At 37.5% G+C, this 10,097-nt stretch overlaps 1 long non-coding RNA gene across 2 annotated transcripts; it reads right to left on the reverse strand.

Annotated features, from left to right (window-relative positions):
- Window positions 1-204: 204 nt before the first annotated feature.
- Window positions 205-1,736, reverse strand: LOC123652316. 2 transcript variants are annotated; one of them, XR_006741665.1, is made up of 2 exons: window positions 1,687-1,736; window positions 205-386 (listed from the first exon to the last, which is right to left on the reverse strand). It is a non-coding gene; the product is annotated as an uncharacterized LOC123652316 (long non-coding RNA). The 2 variants fall into 2 exon arrangements; XR_006741618.1 differs by having other exon boundaries at window positions 205-389.
- Window positions 1,737-10,097: the final 8,361 nt, after the last annotated feature.

Below are 10,097 nucleotides of genomic sequence, written 5' to 3' on the forward strand. Positions count from 1 at the left end.
GGGACAGACATTTCTTCTGGACATAAGAATAGTTTCACTATAGTTGCTATGTGCTAGTAATGTTAATTGTATTGGCTAATTTTACTGATCTGTTAGTTTTGGAATGTGGCTTTATATGTATTCTTTGATTCAAGCCTCACAATTATATTAGTCAGAATAAGCTAGGTACTATTGCAGTAACAAATAAACTCACTATCTCTGTGATTTAACATAGCCAAAGTTTATTTCTTCCTCATGCTACATGTCCAACATGGATCACGAAGGTGCTTCTGCTCAATGTTGTCACTTAGAAACGCAGGCTGCAAGAAGTTTCATCTCAACAAGTGCTTCTGCCATCATCAAGATAGGCAAAGAGGATGAGGCCAGGCATATTCTGGCTCCTGAAGCTTCTGTCCAAGAGAGACACATATTACTTGTGCTTACACTCAGAAATTCACTTAAAGGGACAAATCCTTGGAGGTGTAACCCAATAGTATTTTAAATAGAAAGAATGGTTAGGAGTGAAATGCTTTATCAAACATTAGAAGATCTCATAAAGGCACTAATTACAAATCAGGTATATACAAAGAAATAGACAAATCAGTAGAAAAGGACTTAGAATCCAGAAATATATGTACACATAGGGTTGGGTGAAAGTAGGTTTACAGTTATGAGTACTCGAAAAACAGAGTTTATTATTTTAATATTCTTATTATTGTATTCTTTCCATAAAATACATATATGAGAATTTAACACATAATAAAGGTAATAGTCCAATTCAGAGGAAAAGGATGAATTATTTTAAGTGATATATAAAAATTAAGTTAAACTATTCGCATACAAAAATAATTTCAGATGGATTAAAAATTTAAACATAAAAATAAAAGAATAAAAATTATCCAAAAATGTACCTATATGGGAAAATTTATATAGCTAAGACAACAAACTTAGAAGCTATTAAATAAAAATGTAAATTTTAGCTATTTAAAAATATATTTTAAGTAACAAAAATAGATAAAAGAAATTTAGGGGGAAATTTTAATGTAGATGAAAATACAAGAGTAAACAACTAGCTCTTCCAACACACAATGCAAAATAAAAGGAAGTAAATTGTCAACTTGCAGAGGAGCAAAACCAAATGGCCTATACATTTATGAAAATACATTAAACTCAGCAGGAGTTAGGGAAATGGAAAATAAAGCAACAGTGAGGTTTAAACCCATCACTCTAGAAAAAATAAAAAAGGGCAATAAGCTCCATTGTCATGGTTGCAGGGAGAAATGGTACTCTTACCATTGCTGGTGGGAATGAGAATTGTTATAATATACTTTGGAAATCAATCTGGCAACATTTTAAAACTAAATAGCCGCATCCTTTGACTCGGATTCTCAGCTCTAGAAAGCTACCCTATAAAAATAAAAGCGCCAGTACATAAGAACACATGTATGGCAGTTAATCACAGCATTGTTCAAACAGAAAGTTGAAAATAGAGCAAGTCACGGTGCAGCTACACCACAGGATTCGTAGAAAATGAAGTAAACTAAACCAGTTGATGTGGATACATTCTGTTGAGTTATTTCCAGTGAAAAAGACAAATGTAGGAAAGTAGTATATAATATGACCCTTTTTTCTAAAAAATGCCCCCCCAAACCCATATATATATATATACATATATATATATACTTTTATGTGCTGTTTTATACTTACACTAGAGGCTCAATGCACGAAATTTGTGCAAGAGTAGGCCTTCCTTCCCCCAGCTGCCAGCACCGGCTTCCCTCTGGCACCCAGGACCCGGGCTTCCTTGCAGCCCCGGCTTTGTCCAGAAGCTTGTCTGGAAGTATGTTCAGTCTAATTAGCATAATATACTTTTATTATTACAGATAGAATTATATGAGCATGGGTTAAAAATATGGATAGATGCGAGCCAGTTTGATAGCATGGGATGTGTGGGGGAAGAAGCCAGGGAGGGAGGAGGTGCTGGCAGCTGGAAAAAATAGTCTGCACTAATAACTCCAACATAATAATCCAATTTATTCGTTAAATGCAAAGATTTATATATAGTATATATGTTCAAATAATTTCTAAGCATAATAAAAAATGCAAATCTGATCATATAAAAGCAAATGAAACATTCCAAACTAATGCAGCTTCTTCAATCTACTTTGTTGTGAGACAAGATGTTTTCATTCTATAGAAGATCCAGTCTAAAATATACATCAGATTGAGGCCTGTGAACCACTTATCCCACCAAACATAGCAAAGACTCACACTGTCATCACCTGACAGCAGGTGCTTCCCAGAAGTAGATAGCATCCATGTAGACAGGCAAGCTTCTCAATGTGTGTGTTTTGTATTTCCAAAGTATATGAATCTGCCATCAACCATACCCTCCCACATCCTACTCTTCGGCTTCTTTCCAGAAAAAGTTATCTGAACCTCTTTGCTATCCAAATGAGCTAAAAGCTATCCCAAATAATAGTTGTTAATAGTTGCTATTAGTTGATAATTATAATAATGATGGTGGTTAGAGCCTCTGGTTCGATTCCCAGTTAAGGGCACGTACCTGGGTTGCAGGTTTGATCCCCAGTTCCTGTCAGAGCACATTTGGGAGGCAACCAATTTCTCTCTCTCCGTCTCTCTCTCTCTCTCTCTCTCTCTCTCTCTCTCTCTCTCTCTCTCTCTCTCTCTCTCTCTCTCTCTCTTCCCTACTCCCCTCCACTTTCTCAAAAAATGTCTTTGGCCGAAACCAGTTTGGCTCAATGGATAGAGCATCAGCCTGCAGACTGAAGGGTCCCAGGTTCGATTCCAGTCAAGGGCATGTACCTTGGTTGCGGGCACATCCCCAGTAGGGGGTGTGCAGGAGGCAGCTGATTGATGTTTTTCTCTCATCGATAATGTTTCTAACTTGATGTTTCTTACTTGATGTAATATATATATATATATATATATATATATATATATATATATATATATATCTTTGGGTGAGGACTAACAAAAATGAAATTTAAATAAATATGGGTTAACTTGAATTTTCTTCTAATTCAGGGGTGGGGAAACTTTTATCTGCCAAGGGCCATTTGTATATTTATAACATAATTCATGGGCTATACAAAATTATCAACTTAAAAATTAGCTTGCTATATTTGCTCATTTAATTAACTCATCCCTAATCCTTGGCAGGGCCAAACCAGAGGATTTAGAGGACCTTATACCAACATCCCTCACCCTGTAATTGATAGGTCTGGCAAACCTATCCGGGTAAAGGTTTATAATGGTAATTGATGTATATTTTGGACTGGATCTTCTATAGAATGAAAACAACTTGTCTCACAACAGAGTAGATTGAAGAAGCTGTTGAACCTGGCTGCAATTCAAAAATTTACTAGTTAGTAGTCTTGTTTTAGCTACTAGGCAGGGAGGGTCAGGGTGGAGTAAGAGATCAACCAAAGGACTTGTATACATGCATGTAAGCATGACCCATGGACACAGATAGTAGCAGGGTGAGGGCATGTGCTGAGAGGTGGGAATGATCTGGGAGAGATCAATGGTGGAGAAAAGGAGACATGTATAATACTTTAAACAATAAAGAATTTAAAATAAAAAATAAATTTAAAAAATAAAAGATAAAAATAAAATTTGAAGCTTCCATTCTTAGTATGTAGGTGCCCCTAAAAAGGCTGCCCAACATTTGCAAAGTAGTGGGGAAGTCAGGAAAAGAGCTCGTAGATCTCTGATTTCCATCACTTCGCCTGTACTGTTGGCCTCAACTGCCACAGCCAAGCTGGTCAGACAGAGAGAACAAGTCATTTATACTCCCTACAGCTGGGTGTTACCATGTGTGTTCTAACACATGATCTCAGAGAGCCGGGTTGATGTACTTACTAGCACTTATAAAAATTTGTAATTATGTGCTTATGTGTATGATTATTTAATTGCTATCTCCTCCACTAAGACATAATCTCTATATAGTTAGGGACAATATACTATAACCCCAACACCTATCATGGTAGCTGACACACACTGAAATTCAGTGACAATGTATTGATTTAATGGATGAATAAATATGTAATATGAGGAAAATTATCTTAAAGTATCCCACTGACTTATAGTATTCTCTAAATGCCAGAGGCTTTGGATTTTATTTATTTATTTATTTATTTATTTATTTTTTAATATATTTTATTGATTTTATACAGAGAGGAAGGGAGAGAGATAGAGAGTCAGAAACATCGATGAGAGAGAGTCATCGATCAGCTGACTCTTGCACACCCCCTACTGGAGATATGCCTGCCACCAAGGTACATGCCCTTGACCGGAATCGAACCCGGGACCCTTCAGTCCCCAAGCCGACGCTCTATCCACTGAGCCAAACCGGTCCCGGCCAGAGGCTTTGGATTTTAAAGTTAGGCCCCAGTGCTGTCAGTCTGTTCACACATCATCTAGTGGAGTAAGTGCCCGAGGGAGCATGGCTCTGTTCTGTACAGTTACTCCAAACAAAACAACAACCCATTTCATCCATGGCTTTGCCTCTTAGCGGAGCTACAATTAATGAAGATAGATATTTGTGATGTATTCTAAAATATTTTTAATTTCCTCTATTATTTTGTTCCTGGAGCTTGAAATCCTAACAGTAATTAAAGAATTACTAAAAGAAGAGATTTCATAGAAGGAAGAGGAGTCTCTCTTGAACAGATTGAAAGCTATTCAATAAGTATGCTTTTTTCAAGATGGTATGCTCAGCTGGGGGACTTTTCATTAAACTAAATTCCATCATTAGCTTTGACTAGCACCAGCTGATATATAAAGTCTGTCTTGGTGTAGACCTCCACTGGTATTCCATATATTGCAGGTAAATCTCTCACTCCAAAATTTCCAAACATGCAGTATGAATAATTAACATCTGATAAATTCAGAGTAGGAAGAAGACATTAAAAGACAATAGTGAGCCGGGACCGGTTTGGCTCAATGGATAGAGCATCGGCTTGGGGACTGAAGGGTCCTGGATTCGATTCTGGTCAAGGGCATGTACCTTGGTTGTGGGCATATCCCCAGTAGGGGATGTGCAAGAGGCAGCTGATCGATGACTCTCTCTCATCGATGTTTCTAACTCTCTATCTCTCTCCCTTCCTCTCTGTACAAAATCAATAAAATATATTAAAAAAAACAAAAAGACAATAGTGAGGTCACAATACCATCTCAGCTCCTCAGAATACTGAATCAAACAGGACTTTAGTTGTTAAAATGAAGAGCATTTTAAAATCTCTCCATTCTTAATTTTTCCTTAAACCTATTAAGAAATGGGGAGTTAGGACTTGCGATAGAATGCTTTAGTCTTTGCAGCAAAGTTAAAGACAGAACCCAAGACCCAGCACATTCTAATTTAATTGACTTGGGAGTTCTAATTTCATATCAATTTTCAAGAATTGGGGTTTTGTACCATCCATAATTGTTCTCCCATCTAAATAGTTCAAAGTCTACTATTATTTTAACACAAAAGAGAAATTTTTCCTATTTATGAATCCAATATTATTTCTGTGAGACATAGCATAATACAACTCAAAGGAGTTTTTAAAAGTTTCTTATAATGTTGAATTTATGAGAGCATCTACTTTTTTAATGAAACATGCCATGACAGTGCAGTGGTTGAGAGAAGAATGTTCTGCAGTTAAATTTTTGATCCTCAGTTTCTTCCTCTGTAAAATGGGAATAAGATTAGTATACAGATCATGGACTTACTTCAAGCACTGAGAGAATGTAGTTAGCATAATACAGTGTATTTATTTTCTATTATTGCACAACAAATTACCACATAATTAGTGGCTAAAAATGACACCCACTTATTACCTCACAATTTCTGCAGGTCAGAGCATGGGTTAGATGGTTCCACTACTTAGAGTTTCACAAGACTGCAATCAGGTGTCAGCTGGACTGTGTTCTTATATGGAGGCTCAAATGGGGAAGGAACCCTTTCCAAGCTTACTCACATTCTTGAATTCATTTCCTTGAAGCTTTAAGACCAAGGATTCCAGCTTCCTCATGGCTGTTGGCTGGAGGCTGCTCAGAGCTCCTCACCATGACAGCTTACTTCATCAAGCAGCAAGAATAGTCTTTAGGATGAATCTTCTAGTAAGACAGTCCTCTATTATGTAACACAATCATAAGAGGAACATACGACTTTTATACATTCTATCAATTGGAAGCAAGTCACAGGTCCTACCCACACTTAAGGATAAACACCAGGAAGCAGGGCTCATTGGTGGCTACATTTAGTCTCTGAATCAATGTAATAAGTGAATATATTAATGTACCTGTGAATGAATGAACAAATGAATTAGTGAGTGAATCTGAGTAGCAACTTAAGTATGAAAGGAGTAAGCCACAGACCACTTAGGCATCAAAAAAACATGGAAAATAATTCTAAATTTAGGACAAACAGATAAACAGAGCACTCTGCAGGTTACTGCTCAGTTGTAGTCATAATACAAGTATTCAACTTTTGTGAAAATACTGAATTAAACATTTATGGAGCCTGGGCTCTGAGGCCCAGAGAATGTCAGTAGATCTCAAGAATGGTGGGGAATGGAACCCTGAGGGAAAAATAGGGTTTTTAGTACACTTTAAAGTGATAATCCTATATAATAAAAGCGTAGTATGCAAATTGTCCCCTTGACCAGGAGTTCGACCAAGGGGTGGGGCCGGCCAGGGGGAAGGGAGGGAGGCCACGTACACTGGGCTTCTAGTTTTCTTATAATTAAAGCAAAAGGAGAAATAAGAAATGAAATAAAATGGTCAAATATAATTACAAAATATTTTAACTTCTAAGCAATAAAAATAACTAACAATAAAATCAAAAGAATATTCACCACAAATGAAAAACAGTTATCTCCAAGCATATGAAAAATGTATTTGAACATATTTATGAATACTACAAATACCAATGGATAAATGAGCAAAGATCATTGTCATATGATTTATACACAAAAGTATAATTAGTAAAATAAATTTGAAAATAAATTTAAATCTAATATGGATGGGACAGAAGCCTTACAAACAATATTTAATCACCATTCTATAATTTTTTTTTATTTTACTAGCTGAGCTGATTACTCCAAGATGAGAGAGTAAACAGTAAAATAAATTGCATTAGCATTGCTCACCAAACACATGCCATATTTTGTAACTCATCCTGGGTGGATGAATATTTGATGGTAATTGACTCTCAGTCAGTTAGTGGTAAGAGAGCTAAAATGGATGACTGCATACCCACAAAATAATAATAAAAAAAAAATCATTCACTTTAGCATGAATCAAATATTAAAAAAAAAAACCTATTAAAAGTTCTTTCTAATTTTCTTCTACTACCTGTGTAGCTGAGACACAGTAAAACAAATACAGATGAAGAACAAAAAACTAGGTAAAAGTATTAGATACTACACAGGAAAAGAATCTGCCCAACAACAAAGTCTTTATTTTCTTTATTTTAGTGAATATTCTTAATTCTTAACAACATCTTGGCTTCTGACGACCTCCTTCTTTGAGGCTGGATTGCTGGATGCAGCAGGATCAAGCACCATTCCTGGACTTGGCACAAAGCGCTGACAAGCACGTTTTCTGCTTTTCCCTCTCCCGCAGGCCTGTCTGGGTAAACAGGGGGAATTCGTTTTGATGCCAGTGATAACGTGCTAGTATATTTGTCCACATGTGTCATCATATCTCTTCAGGAGTAAATTATGGCATGTCTCATCATGGTCAGGAATGGAAGGGCCAACAATTAAAAGAATAATAGTAGGCACTCACTAAATATTTGTTGTTGCTATTAATGTTATTTTTATCAATGGTGGGAATGACACAGACAAGGATTGATTTGTTCCTGGAATCTAGATGGGCTCTCTTTGGGTGTCAGGGAGGGGGCACTCGTGGGACAGCTGCAGTGGAGGGTGGTAGGAGGAGGCCCAGCCAGACAAGCATAGGACCTGAAGATGATGATGACTGACGAGCAGCAGATGGTGTTTGGGAGTCCTGACAGTCACGGACAGGTCCCATGGTTTTCAAACACAACTCTAAGCTGACTAGCTACAAGAGATCCAGTAAGCTCTTCAAACCAGTGCCACCCACCACCTCAATAAAGGCAGGGTTAGTTGGGGACCTGGATAATGTGGGAAAGGTGGATCAAGAGGGAAGAGGGGAAGAAGTTAAAGAACCAAGCATGTGGAGGTTACAGTGCCTTTCTGACAGCAGGCGTTTGTTATTATGTACTGAAGAGAGCAGAACACAGGGTACAAAGAGACCTTCAGAGGAAATGAGCAGACCACACAGTTATTCTTTACTTTTGGTCCAGGTGAAAGCTGGGTGTCTCAGATAGTCTCCTCAGTCTACATAACCTCTGTGCTTGGGTCCTATTCCTTTAACTGCGATTGCCCTAGACTGCCTGCATCTATGTGTCTTTCTTGGACTGTAAACTTTAATAAATATGTTTATTGGTTTTTAGGGAGAGAGGAATGGAGACAGGGAGAAAGAAACATTGATGTGAGAGAGAAACATCAATTGGCTGCCTCCTGCATGTCCCCACCAGGGACTGAGCCCACAAACCAGGTATGTTCCTAGACTGGGGTTTGAACCGGTGACCTTTCAGTGCATGGATGATGCCCAAACAACTGAGTCTCACAAGCCAGACCTGGACTGTAAACTTTCACAATGCAGAGATCTCTTTGAACAGCGTGTAACGCTATAAAGAGTTAGATGAAGATGAGGCTAATAAAAAATATAACAGATGAGTGTAATAATAGTAATACCAGTGGGACTTGAAATGTTAGTACTGTGCTGGTGCAAAAACAGCAGTATCACTTCCAATTCTTATTCTGAAATTGGCTTTCTTATTCCTCTTAAAATCTGTACCATTGTAATTCCACTTCTAGAAGACTAGTGAAAATAACCAGCGATATGAACAAAGACTTATTTGTAAACACATGAGCACCTCGATGCCTGCTATGGGAAAGTGACCAAGTAAAGCTTAGTAAGATAGGATGTCTAGCAGTCATCAAAAATCACAGTTAATAATATTAACAGGAAAATGCTCACTTTAAAAAATCAAGTGAAAAAGTACAAACTTATGTTTTTCAATGCATAGAAACATTGGAAAGAAATATACTAAAGTGCTAAAAAAAAAAAAAAGCGGGGGTGGGTGGGCAGTGATGGCAGAAAAAATGGCTTAGAGGTGAGCAAAGAGGAAACAGGAACTAAGTAAAAGAAAACTAACATTTTTAACACCTACTGTGTGCAAGCATTGGGCTAAGTGTTTAACCCTATTAATAATTATTTAAATAATTAAAGATAAGAATTGAAACAAGGCCACTGAGAGAAGAGAGTCTCTTTCCACAATGAACAGCAGCCTCCCATCTTGACTTAGTGAAAAACACAGGACTCAGGAAGGCTAAGGTATTTTGAGTGAAGTTGTAACTGAACAGAAAATGGATGTTTGGCTGCCTGCTGCAGCCAAAGCCAAACTCATGAGGCAAGTGTTGGCGCAAAAGGAAAGAAGTTTTATTCAGGTGCCACATGACCTGGGAGAATGGTGGGCTCCTATCTCAAAGACCATCTCTCTTTGTCTCAAGACCATCTCTCTCCATCTCAAAGACCATCTCTTTTTTCTATTCAAGCCTGTGGTTCTTATAGGGATAAGGAGGGAAAGGCTTTTGTTTTTGTTTTTGTTTTGTTTTCTATCCAATTATCTTGCTAGCTTTGGGTATGCTTGGGAACTGTCCATTCATCTTTCTAGCTTTTGGTGAGTGCAGGCCTTATCTATTCATATTTCTAGCTTTTGGCATACTCTGTGAAAGAACCTTTCCCAAAGCCATCTTGGCCAATGAGGGAGATGCCCGGATGCTTCACCCTTAAAAACTCTGGACCCTGTAACCTTACAAAGGTTTCATCCTATATATTATATAGGATGGTCTTATGGTCCAAAAAATACGGTATATAATAAAAGCTTGATATACCGTATTTTTCGGACCGTAAGACGCACTTTTTTCCCCCCAGAAGTGGGGGGGAAAAGTCCCTGCGTCTTATGGTCCAAATATAGCCTACACATATACTTTAAAAAAAAAGTTGTTTTACTT

Source organism: Pipistrellus kuhlii, unplaced genomic scaffold (assembly GCF_014108245.1).
Source record: "Pipistrellus kuhlii isolate mPipKuh1 unplaced genomic scaffold, mPipKuh1.p scaffold_m20_p_1, whole genome shotgun sequence".
Classification (NCBI taxonomy): Eukaryota; Metazoa; Chordata; class Mammalia; order Chiroptera; family Vespertilionidae; genus Pipistrellus; species Pipistrellus kuhlii.